Source organism: Salmo salar, chromosome ssa07, assembly GCF_905237065.1.
Source record: "Salmo salar chromosome ssa07, Ssal_v3.1, whole genome shotgun sequence".
Lineage (NCBI taxonomy): Eukaryota > Metazoa > Chordata > Actinopteri > Salmoniformes > Salmonidae > Salmo > Salmo salar.
In genome coordinates, this window is record NC_059448.1 from 10,754,540 (window position 1) to 10,766,724 (window position 12,185).

The 12,185-nt window shown below is 46.8% G+C and overlaps 1 protein-coding gene across 2 annotated transcripts in view; it reads right to left on the bottom strand.

The window, feature by feature from the left end:
* LOC106608537 (stromal interaction molecule 2) overlaps positions 1 to 12,185 on the bottom strand; it is a 96,559-nt gene that overhangs the window by 23,233 nt on the left and 61,141 nt on the right. The gene's annotated exons all lie outside the window — the stretch shown is intronic.

Consider the following 12,185-nt stretch of genomic DNA (forward strand, 5'->3'; position numbering starts at 1 on the left):
ACAGAAGTATATATTTTTAAAACTGCATATTTAGTTAAAATAAATGCATGTTCGCAGGCAATATTAACTAGGGAAATTGTGTCACTTCTCTTGCGTTCAGTGCAAGCAGAGTCAGGGTATATGCAACAGTTTGGGCCGCCTGGCTCGTTGCGAAGTGTTTATTCCTAACAAAGACCGGAATTAATTTGCCAGAATTTTACATAATTATGACATAACATTGAAGGTTGTGCAATGTAACAGTAAAATTTAGATTTAGGGTTGCCACACGTTCGACAAAATACGGAACGGTTCCGTATTTCACTGAAAGAATAAACGTTTTGTTTTCTAAATGATAGTTTCCGGATTTGACCATATTAATGACCAAAGGCTCGGATTTCTGTGTGTTTATTATAATTAAGTCTATGATTTGATATTTGATAGAGCAGTCTGACTGAGCGATGGTAGGCAGCAGCAGGCTCATAAGCATTCATTCAAACAGCGCTTTACTGTGTTTGCCAGCAGCTCTTAGCAATGCTTGTTACACAGCGCTGTTTATGACTTCAAGCCTATCAACTCCTGAGATTAGGCTGGAAATAATAAAGTGCCTATAAGAACATCCAATAGTCTAAGGTATATGAAATACAAATGGTATAGAGAGAAATAGTTAACGCGTCATAATTCCTATAATAACTACAACCTAAAACTTCTTAACTGGGAATATTGAACCACCAGCTTTCATATGTTCTCATGTTCTGAGCAAGGAACTTAAACGTTATCTTTTTTACATGGCACATTTGCACATTTACTTTCTTCTCCAACACTGTGTTTTTGCATTATTTAAACCAAATTGAACGTTTCATAATTTATTTGAGACTAAATAGATTTTATTTATGTATTATATTAAGTTAAAATAAAAGGGTTCATTTTTCATTCAGTATTGTTGTAATTGTCATTATTACAAATATATATAAAAATCGGCCAACTAATCGGTATCAGCTTTTTTTGGTCCTCCAATAATCTGTATCGGCGTTGAAAAATCCCAATCGGTCAACCTCCAGTCTCTATGGTCAGACCACAGGTGTTGTGAATATGGTGTTTGAGCAGACTAGACTGTGTCCTCCTCCCACATAGCAGCCTAACCACCGGAGGTCTTTCTCTGGTACACTAGATCTCCTCCATAACACCCTACCATCAACAACCTGCCTTTCTCTAGCCCTCACAGCAGCCCCTGAATAGCCACAGCACCAACCGACATTGCCAAGGAAACAGGTATGGGCAGCACAACAAAACCTTAAAAAGCTCCAATCGCCTTGGGAACAGCATGAGTTGATTTGGCACGAGTGTCGCTACGCCATAATAAAGCACTGCTACTCTGCACCTTACCTGGGCTTTAAACAGTGACTGTCATACTAACCAATAGCTACAAAGCTCTGTGTTGAGCTAGAAGGAGAGAAGGGAGCGTGTGTGTGTGTGTGTGTGGTGTGGAGCTAGAAGTGAAAATGTTGACTCAGGTTTTTTGCATTGACCAATAACAGAGCTGTACACCATAAAGGTTAGGATATAAAGACTACAGAGGCTAAATCATGTGGTTCTAAACCAGAGGTTACCTTTGAGGATTAGCACAATGTGGTCCTCAGTGTGGGTTTTGTGGGTTGGGCCGTCTACGGTATTAATTGCTGTGATAATTTGTGGTCTTGCTGTCTTGCTGTGGGTTGAGATCAGTGACTGGAAGGCAATATCTATCTACCATACTGAGAATAAATTACTTATTCATGTTTCAGGAATGAATATGGGTCATAGATACTGTAGATAGTTTAGTCATTTAGCAGACGATCTTATCCAGAGCAACTACCTGTGATTTTATCTCAAGGTAGCTAGATATGTGAATTACGTAAAACCTTTACTCAAACGAACTGTCCGTAAAGTCAGTGCTAGTGAGACAAGTGGAAGTGTTAGTATTCAGTGTTTTAGTCAAATCTATCAGTACGTCAGCTGTAGTTGTCCTAAATGGTTGAACTAGAGAAATGATTGCCATTTCCACTTGAGTTGGTTTCCTAGCAAACACAATGACAAAGTTAAAACAGTGGACGTTTATTTGTTAACAAACACATTGACAAGTTGCACAACTTCAGTTTGTTTGCTATTGATGTTGTTATCCAACGGGAGTTTTTGAAAATAGCTGAGTCACCTGACATACGACTAGGACATTATCTGAAATGTGCAGGACGCACGCACACAATACAAAGGGGCTAGTTGTCTGAGTTGGATTCCAGTTGGGTCGAAGGAGTCTTCCCATGAGCCTCTCCTGTCCTTTCAAACAACAAACTCGGAACTTCTGGAATCTTCTACTACTGCTCCTACTGCTGCTGCTCCTGCTGCTGCTGCTCCTACTACTGTTGCTACTGCTGCTTCTACTACTGCTCCTACTACTGCTGCTCCTACTGCTGCTGCTGCTACTGCTGCTCCAACTGCTGCTCCTGCTGTTGCTACTGCTGCTCCAACTGTTGCTTCTACTACTGCTCCAACTGCTGCTCCTACTGTTGCTACTGCTGCTCCAACTGCTGCTTCTACTACTGCTCCAACTGCTGCTCCTACTGCTGCTCCTACTGCTGCTCCTACTGCTACTGCTGCTCCAACTGCTGCTCCAAATGCTGCTTCTATTACTGTTCCAACTGCTGCTCCTACTGCTGCTTCTACTGCTGCTTCTACTACTGCTGCTCCAACTGCTGCTCCAACTGCTGCTCCAACTGCTGCTTCTATTACTGCTCCAACTGCTGCTCCTACTGCTGCTGCTGCTGCTGCTGCTACTGCTGCTGCTCCTACTGCTGCTGCTCCTACTACTGCTCCTGCTGCTCCTACTACTGCTCCTGCTGCTCCTACTACTGCTCCTGCTGCTCCTACTACTGCTCCTGCAACTGTTCCTACTGCTGCTCCTACTACCACTACTGCTTCTACTACCACCACTTCTACTGCTTCCACTGCCACCTATACTACTACTACTACTGCTTCTTCTGCTACTATTACTACTATTGCTGCTATCTACGGAATCTTCTTATACAACTGTCTGGAGAAATTATTGCCATTTCCACTTGAGTTGGTTTCCTAGCAAACACAATGACAAAGTTAAAACAGTGGACGTTTATTTGTTAACAAACACATTGACAAGTTGCACAACTTCAGTTTGTTTGCTATTGATGTTGTTATCCAACGGGAGTTTTTGAAAATAGCTGAGTCACCTGACATACGACTAGGACATTATCTGAAATGTGCAGGACGCACGCACACAATACAAAGGGGCTAGTTGTCTGAGTTGGATTCCAGTTGGGTCGAAGGAGTCTTCCCATGAGCCTCTCCTGTCCTTTCAAACAACACACTCGGAACTTCTGGAATCTTCTACTACTGCTCCTACTGCTGCTGCTCCTGCTGCTCCTACTGCTGCTGCTTCAACTGCTGCTGCTTCAACTGCTGCTGCTTCAACTGCTGCTGCTTCAACTGCTGCTTCTACTGTTGCTACTGCAACTGCTTCTACTACCTCTACTGCTTCCACTGCCACCTATGTTGTTGTTGTTGCTGTTGCTACTGCTACTGCTACTACTGATGCTGCTACTACTGCTACTACTGATGCTGCTACTACTGCTACTACTGATGCTGCTACTACTAGTACTGCTACTACTTCTACTACTGCTACTACTTCTACTACTGATGCTGCTACTGCTACTACTGCTACTACTTCTACTACTGATGCTGCTACTGCTACTACCGCTACTACTGATGCTGCTACTGCTACTACCGCTACTACTGATGCTGCTACTGCTACTACCGCTACTACTGCTACTACCGCTACTACTGCTACTACTGATGCTGCTACTGCTACCACCGCTACTACTGCTGCTACTACTGCTACTACTACTACTGCTACTACTGATGCTGATGCTGCTACTACTGATGCTGCTACTGATGCTGCTACTGCTATTACCGCTACTACTGCTACTACTGATGCTGCTACTGCTACTACTGCTGCTACTACTGCTATTACCGCTACTACTTCTACTACTGCTACTACTGATGCTGCTACTACCGCTACTACTGCTACTACTGATGCTGCTACTGCTACTACCGCTACTACTGCTACTACTGATGCTGCTACTGCTACTACTACTGATGCTGCTACTGCTACTACTGCTACTACTGATGCTGCTACTGCTACTGCTACTACTGCTACTACTGATGCTGCTACTGCTACTACTGATGCTGCTACTGCTACTACTACTGATGCTGCTACTGCTACTACTGCTACTACTGATGCTGCTACTGCTACTGCTACTACTGCTACTACTGATGCTGCTACTGCTACTACTGATGCTGCTACTGCTACTACTGATGCTACTACTACTGCTACTACTGATGCTACTACTACTGCTACTACTGCTACTGCTACTACTGATGCTGCTACTGCTACTACTGATGCTGCTACTGCTACTACTACCGCTACTTCTACTACTACTGATGCTGCTACTACCGCTACTACTTCTACTACTGATGCTGCTACTACCGCTACTACTACTTCTACTACTGATGCTGCTACTTCTACTACCGCTACACCTTCTACTACTGATGCTGCTACTTCTACTACTAACATCGAGCGTTGCACTTTAATACTTGACATTGACGAGGAAAGTGCAGAACCAACGAGTGAGGAAACCACTATCTAATCTCTTTGGCAGCATGATTTCCCCAACCTGTCTTGTCCTGGACCCGTGTTCAGAGTATAGCAGCAACTTGTTCTCGATCAAGACATTCAGAATTATAACTATAATCTGTGTCTTATCCAGCCATGTCCAGATAATGACAGACTATCTTCAAAGGGATGTGTAGACAGACAGACACAGAGACAGAGAAAGAGACAGAGACAGAGACAGAGACAGAGACAGACAGACAAATGTGCAGCAGTCTGAAAGAAGACTCTCCCCAGGCCTGCGGCTCTGATTCCAAGTGATGGGGTTGAAATGTTTGGACTGTCTTTGGGACGGGCAGCGATTCACTCACTCCATCGACAGGGACACCTAAACACTGTCAACCTTCTGGAACGTTCCAAGGCTTTCACTGCTCTCCTCAAGACATCTGTGTTGATATATAGACATACACCTGTGTTTTCTCAAGATGTCAACCATGACTCATCAAGGGCAAATCGATTACTGCGACAGACAGACAGACAGACAGACAGACAGACAGACAGACAGACAGACAGACAGACAGACAGACAGACAGACACAGACACACAGAGACACACAGAGACCCATCCGGTGTGACGTGGATTCTGTTCCTGCCATATCAAATAGATGGAACATGATCCTGTAAAGTGTCTCCTGGGCAGACAGGAAGTACACCTGTCGTCCCCGGGGACTGACCCACCACTCCTCAGCAACAGGCCTCAGCTCTTTCCAAAACACCTTGATGAGGATGAGGGGGTCTACTGAAGCTCCCCTGTCTGTGTGTGTGATGAAGGGGCTGGGTGGGGCAGGGGAGGGGAGCAGTGTGTGTGAGAGAGATGAAGGGGCTGGGTGAGGCAGGGGAGCAGTGTGTGTGTGATGAAAGGGCTGGGTGGGGCAGGGGGGCAGTGTGTGTGAGAGATGAAGGGGCTGGGTGAGGCAGGGGGGCAGTGTGTGTGAGAGATGAAGGGGCTGGGTGGGGCAGGGGAGCAGTGTGTGTGAGAGAGATGAAGGGGCTGGGTGGGGCAGGGGGGCAGTGTGTGTGAGAGATGAAGGGGCTGGGTGGGGCAGGGGGGCAGTGTGTGTGAGAGAGATGAAGGGGCTGGGTGAGGCAGGGGGCAGTGTGTGTGTGAGATGAAGGGGCTGGGTGGGGCAGGGGGGCAGTGTGTGTGTGAGAGATGAAGGGGCTGGGTGGGGCAGTGTGTGTGTGATGAAGGGGCTGGGTGGGGCAGGGGAGCAGTGTGTGTGTGATGAAGGGGCTGGGTGGGGCAGGGGGCAGTGTGTGTGTGATGAAGGGGCTGGGTGGGGCAGGGGGCAGTGTGTGTGTTTTTAGGAGGTCTGAATATCTAGCCATGGTGACCAGTAGCACATGTCAACAACTCGCTGAAATATCCTTCCCTCAATAAATTATGCCTGTGTGTGTGTGTGTGTGTGTGTGTGTGTGTGTGTGTGTGTGTGTGTGTGTGTGTGCACGCTTCCAGGCATGTCTATGGCTACCACAGAGCCCTTATGATTTACACTGGAGACCAGCCAACAACCCCCAATACAATCTGCAAGCAGAACAACCCCCAATACACCCTGCAAGCAGAACAACCCCCAATACACCCTGCAAGCAGAACAACCCCCAATACACCCTGCAAGCAGAACAACCCCCAATACACCCTGCAAGCAGAACAACCCCCAATACACCCTGCAAGCAGAACAACCCCCAATACACCCTGCAAGCAGAACAACCCCCAATACACCCTGCAAGCAGAACAACCCCCAATACACCCTGCAAGCAGAACAACCCCCAATACACCCTGCAAGCAGAACAACCCCCAATACACCCTGCAAGCAGAACAACCCCAATACACCCTGCAAGCAGAACAACCCCCAATACACCCTGCAAGCAGAACAACCCCCAATACACCCTGCAAGCAGAACAACCCCCAATACACCCTGCAAGCAGAACAACCCCCAATACACCCTGCAAGCAGAACAACCCCCAATACACCCTGCAAGCAGAACAACCCCCAATACACCCTGCAAGCAGAACAACCCCCAATACACCCTGCAAGCAGAACAACCCCCAATACACCCTGCAAGCAGAACAACCCCCAATACACCCTGCAAGCAGAACAACCCCCAATACACTCTGCAAGCAGAACAACCCCCAATACACCCTGCAAGCAGAACAACCCCCAATACACTCTGCAAGCAGAACAACCCCCAATACACCCTGCAAGCAGAACAACCCCCAATACACTCTGCAAGCAGAACAACCCCAATACACCCTGCAAGCAGAACAACCCCCAATACACCCTGCAAGCAGAACAACCCCCAATACACCCTGCAAGCAGAACAACCCCCAATACACCCTGCAAGCAGAACAACCCCCAATACACCCTGCAAGCAGAACAACCCCCAATACACCCTGCAAGCAGAACAACCCCCAATACACCCTGCAAGCAGAACAACCCCCAACGGAAGTATAAAGTAACTTAATATTAAGAAAATTGGTCATAATATGAATAATCCACATCTATAAAAATAGCTAATCTACTCGAATAACTTTTCTGACTGAGGTCCAACTCGCTCTCAGTCAAACAGGTGATGGTCCACTATCCAGTAGCCCTACACAACACTAGGACCACCTCACTACTGGTGTCACTATCTAGTAGCCCTACACTACATTAGAACCACCTCACTACTGGTGTCACTATCCAGTAGCCCTACACTACACTAGAACCACCTCACCACTGGTGTCACTATCCAGTAGCCCTAGACTACACTAGAACCACCTCACTACTGGTGTCACTATCCAGTAGCCCTACACTACACTAGAACCACCTCACTACTGGTGTCACTATCCAGTAGCCCTACACTAGAACCACCTCACTACTGGTGTCACTATCCAGTAGCCCTAGACTACACTAGAACCACCTCACTACTGGTGTCACTATCCAGTAGCCCTAGACTACACTAGAACCACCTCACTACTGGTGTCACTATCCAGTAGCCCTACACAACACTAGGACCACCTCACTACTGGTGTCACTATCCAGTAGCCCTAGACTACACTAGAACCACCTCACTACTGGTGTCACTATCCAGTAGCCCTACACTACACTAGAACCACCTCACTACTGGTGTCACTCTCCAGTAGCCCTACACTACACTAGGACCACCTCACTACTGGTGTCACTATCCAGTAGCCCTAGACTACACTAGAACCACCTCACTACTGGTGTCACTATCCAGTAGCCCTACATTACACTAGAACCACCTCACTACTGGTGTCACTCTCCAGTAGCCCTACACTACACTAGAACCACCTCACTACTGGTGTCACTATCCAGTAGCCCTAGACTACACTAGAACCACCTCACTACTGGTGTCACTATCCAGTAGCCCTACACTACACTAGAACCACCTCACTACTGGTGTCACTATCCAGTAGCCCTACACTACACTAGGACCACCTCACTACTGGTGTCACTATCCAGTAGCCCTACACTACACTAGAACCACCTCACTACTGGTGTCACTATCCAGTAGCCCTGCACTACACTAGAACCACCTCACTACTGGTGTCACTATCCAGTAGCCCTACACTACACTAGAACCACCTCACTACTGGTGTCACTATCCAGTAGCCCTACACTACACTAGGACCACCTCACTACTGGTGTCACTATACAGTAGCCCTACACTACACTAGAACCACCTCACTACTGGTGTCACTATCCAGTAGCCCTACACTACACTAGGACCACCTCACTACTGGTGTCACTATCCAGTAGCCCTACACTACACTAGAACCACCTCACTACTGGTGTCACTATCCAGTAGCCCTAGACTAGAACCACCTCACTACTGGTGTCACTATCCAGTAGCCCTACACTACACTAGAACCACCTCACTACTGGTGTCACTATCCAGTAGCCCTACACTACACTAGAACCACCTCACTACTGGTGTCACTATACAGTAGCCCTACACTACACTAGGACCACCTCACTACTGGTGTCACTATCCAGTAGCCCTACACTACACTAGAACCACCTCACTACTGGTGTCACTATCCAGTAGCCCTACACTACACTAGAACCACCTCACTACTGGTGTCACTATCCAGTAGCCCTAGACTAGAACCACCTCACTACTGGTGTCACTATCCAGTAGCCCTACACTACACTAGAACCACCTCACTACTGGTGTCACTATCCAGTAGCCCTACACTACACTAGGACCACCTCACTACTGGTGTCACTATCCAGTAGCCCTAGACTAGAACCACCTCACTACTGGTGTCACTATCCAGTAGCCCTACACTACACTAGAACCACCTCACTACTGGTGTCACTATCCAGTAGCCCTATACTACACTAGAACCACCTCACTACTGGTGTCACTATCCAGTAGCCCTACACTACACTAGAACCACCTCACTACTGGTGTCACTATCCAGTAGCCCTAGACTACACTAGAACCACCTCACTACTGGTGTCACTATCCAGTAGCCCTACACTACACTAGAACCACCTCACTACTGGTGTCACTATCCAGTAGCCCTACACTACACTAGAACCACCTCACTACTGGTGTCACTATCTAGTAGCCTACACTACACTAGCACCACCTCACTACTGGTGTCACTATCCAGTAGCCCTACACTACACTAGAACCACCTCACTACTGGTGTCACTATCCAGTAGCCCTACACTACACTAGAACCACCTCACTACTGGTGTCACTATCTAGTAGCCCTACACTACACTAGAACCACCTCACTACTGGTGTCACTATCCAGTAGCCCTACACTACACTAGGACCACCTCACTACTGGTGTCACTATCCAGTAGCCCTAGACTAGAGCCACCTCACTACTGGTGTCCAAATCCCCATATTATGTCCCCTGTCCCTCTGTGACAAGGTTACTGTCAACCCCGTTACCGCATCACTATCACCCGTTACCTCCCTACTGCCAGGAAGAGAGATTGAGGTTGTGTGCGTGAGTGTGTGTGTGTAAGAGAAGTAGAGGGGAAACGCTGGTGTCACTCCCACATTATGGGTGGAGGTGGGCCAAGATTTGTGTGACAGGGGGTGAGGACATCCCTAAAGTGGCCCCCTTTCCCCAACCCTTGTATCCTCAACCCCGTCAACCCTGTCACCGTCAACACCTACTTCACCAAATTTTATAACAAACTCCCAAAAAGGCATTTAACCCTTAACACAATTTTTCATCAATAATAAAATAATCAAACAAAGCGTGTCAAACAAGTTATTGGGAATTATGTATATACACTGAGTATACTAAACATTAGGAAAACCCCCCCTTCTTCCCTCAGAACAGCCTCAATTCGTTGGGGCATGGACTCTACAAGGTGTTGAAAGCGTTCCACGGGGATGCTGGTCCATGTTGACTCCAATGCTTCCCACAGTAGTGTCAAGTTGTCTGGATGTCCTTTGGGTGGTGGACCATTCTTGATGCACACTGGAAACTGTTGAGAGTGACAAATCCAGCAGCATTGCAGTTCTTGGCACAAACTGGTGCGCCTGGCACCTACTACCATACCCTGTTTAAAGGCACTTCAATCTTGTGTCTATTCACCCTCTGAATGGCACACATACACAATCCATGTTTCAAGGATTAAAAAACCTTCTTTAACCGTTCTCCTCCCCTTCATCTAACAACTGACATCAATAAGGGATCATAGCTTTCACCTGGTCGGTCTATGTCATGGAAAGAGCAGGTGTTCTTAATGTTTTGTGCACTCAGTGTATAAATTGGGTGAATTTTCTAAGACGGTTAGGCTTCTAACGCAGCATGAACAGAAAAGAGCAGACCATGTCACATGTAGGCCTGAGAGTGTCAATCCAATCTCCCTGGGAATAGTCACACATTCCAGGGTCAAGTTTCGCTTGGGGTACAGATGTACAGTGAGGGAAAAAAGTATTTGATCCCCTGCTGATTTTGTACGTTTGCCCACTGACAAAGAAATGATCAGTCTATAATTTTAATGGTAGGTTTATTTGAACAGTGAGAGACAGAATAACAACAAAAAATTCCAGAAAAACGCATGTAAAAACATTTATAAATTGATTGTATTTTAATGAGCGAAATAAGTATTTGACCCCCTCTCAATCAGAAAGATTTCTGGCTCCCAGGTGTCTTTTATACAGGTAACAAACTGAGATTAGGAGCACTCCCTTTAAGAGTGTGCTCCTAATCTCAGCTCGTTACCTGTATAAAAGACACCTGTCCACAAAAGCAATCAATCAATCAGATTCCAAACTCTCCACCATGGCCAAGACCAAAGAGCTCTCCAAGGATGTCAGGGACAAGATTGTAGACCTACACAAGGCTGGAATGGGCTACAAGACCATCGCCAAGCAGCTTGGTGAGAAGGTGACAACAGTTGGTGCGATTATTCGCAAATGGAAGAAACACAAAAGAACTGTCAATCTCCCTCGGCCTGGGGCTCCATGCAAGATCTCACCTCGTGGAGTTGCAATGATCATGAGAACGGTGAGGAATCAGCCCAGACCTACATGGGAGGATCTGGTCAATGATCTCAAGGCAACTGGGACGATGTCACCAAGAAAACAACTGGTAACACACTACGCCGTGAAGGACTGAAATCCTGCAGCGCCCGCAAGGTCCCCCTGCTCAAGAAAGCACATATACATGCCCGTCTGAAGTTTGCCAATGAACATCTGAATGATTCAGAGGACAACTGGGTGAAAGTGTTGTGGTCAGATGAGACCAAAATGGAGCTCTTTGGCATCAACTCAACTCGCCGTGTTTGGAGGAGGAGGAATGCTGCCTATGACCCCAAGAACACCATCTCCACCGTCAAACATGGAGGTGGAAACATTATGCTTTGGGGGTGTTTTTCTGCTAAGGGGACAGGACAACTTCACCGCATCAAAGGGACGATGGACGGGGCCATGTACCGTCAAATCTTGGGTGAGAACCTCCTTCCCTCAGCCAGGGCATTGAAAATGGGTCGTGGATGGGTATTCCAGCATGACAATGACCCAAAACACACAGCCAAGGCAACAAAGGAGTGGCTCAAGAAGAAGCACATTAAGGTCCTGGAGTGGCCTAGCCAGTCTCCAGATCTTAATCCCGTAGAAAATATGTGGAAGGAGCTGAAGGTTCGAGTTGCCAAACGTCAGCCTCGAAACCTTAATGACTTGGAGAAAATCTGCAAAGAGGAGTGGGACAAAATCCCTCCTGAGATGTGTGCAAACCTGATGGCCAACTACAAGCAACGTCTGACCTCTGTGATTGCCAACAAGGGTTCTGCCACCAAGTACTAAGTCATGTGTTGCAGAGGGGTCAAATATTTATTTCCTTCGTTAAAATGCAAATCATTTTATAACATTTTTGACATGCGTTTTTCTGGATTCTTTTGTTGTTATTCTGTCTCTCACTGTTCAAATAAACCTACCATTAAAATTATAGACTGATCATTTCTTTATCAGTGGGCAAACGTACAAAATCAG